The sequence below is a fragment of the Otolemur garnettii genome, unplaced genomic scaffold, assembly GCF_000181295.1.
Source record: "Otolemur garnettii isolate 467f Iridium unplaced genomic scaffold, OtoGar3 scaffold00126, whole genome shotgun sequence".
Lineage (NCBI taxonomy): Eukaryota > Metazoa > Chordata > Mammalia > Primates > Galagidae > Otolemur > Otolemur garnettii.
The window spans coordinates 628,026-629,022 of record NW_003852521.1 but is presented as its reverse complement, the minus strand read 5'-3'; positions in this window follow the sequence as shown (position 1 = coordinate 629,022).

Sequence of the window (997 nt, the reverse complement as noted above, 5' to 3'; positions counted from 1 at the left end):
TTTTTAGAGATGAAGTCTCCTTCTTGCTCAGGCTGGTCTCCAGCCTGTAAGCTCAGGCAATCCACCCACCTTGGCTTCCCAGAGTGCTGGGATTACAGGCGTGAGCCACCTCGCCCTGCAAGCATCAAGATTCTTATGATCTAATCTTGAAAGTCATAGTGTGTCACTTCAGCTCCAGCCCAGATTCACGGAGACTACACAAGAGTATGAATAAAGGAGGCAGGGCTCCTTGGCGAGGAAATCTTTGGAGAAGGAACAAGATAGAATTTAAACTTACAATAAATAAATTTAAAATATATGTACATATATGTCCAGATATTATACACTGCGCTTTACAAACCTTTCATTCACACACGTACACAAGAAAGAAATCCAAAAGTGAGTCCTGGTAGCTAAGAATAAACAATCTAACTTTACAGATGAGGTACCTGAAGCTCAGAGAAGCAAAGTCGTTTTTCTGATGTTACCCAGCAATATTTTTCCTCTCTGAAATTTAATCCTCGCCTGTCTCTACTAACCCGAAGCACTGAATCAACTTTCCTCTACTACTTCCCAGGTTTTGCAAGGTAGTGTTCTAAGGAGCATTGCTAAGAATATGAATGAGAAAGGCAATCTCCTGCCTTCAAAGATTCTGTAATCTAGTAAAGATGGGAAATATTTAGGTAAGAGAATTTGCGGCTGAACAAGGAAACTACAATTGTGACAGATTCCCCTTAATCCAAACTACTGAAATTAAATATTGGGAATACCCAAGGGAAATAAGGAAATTACCCTGAAAACCCTCCTTAATCTTTTTTATATTTTTCAGAGAGGCTGAAAGAAAAGGTGCGACTAAGCAAGACAGGGGTAAAGGGTAGGACTGGCGTGCAGGAGCCCCTTGAGGGGCCCCTGAAAGTCCGCTGAAACAAAGGGTGGGCCACCACTGCTCTCTGGATTCCCTCACAATAATGAAGCGCCTTTGTCAATGTGTAAAAATCTAAATACTATTGATTCCTCT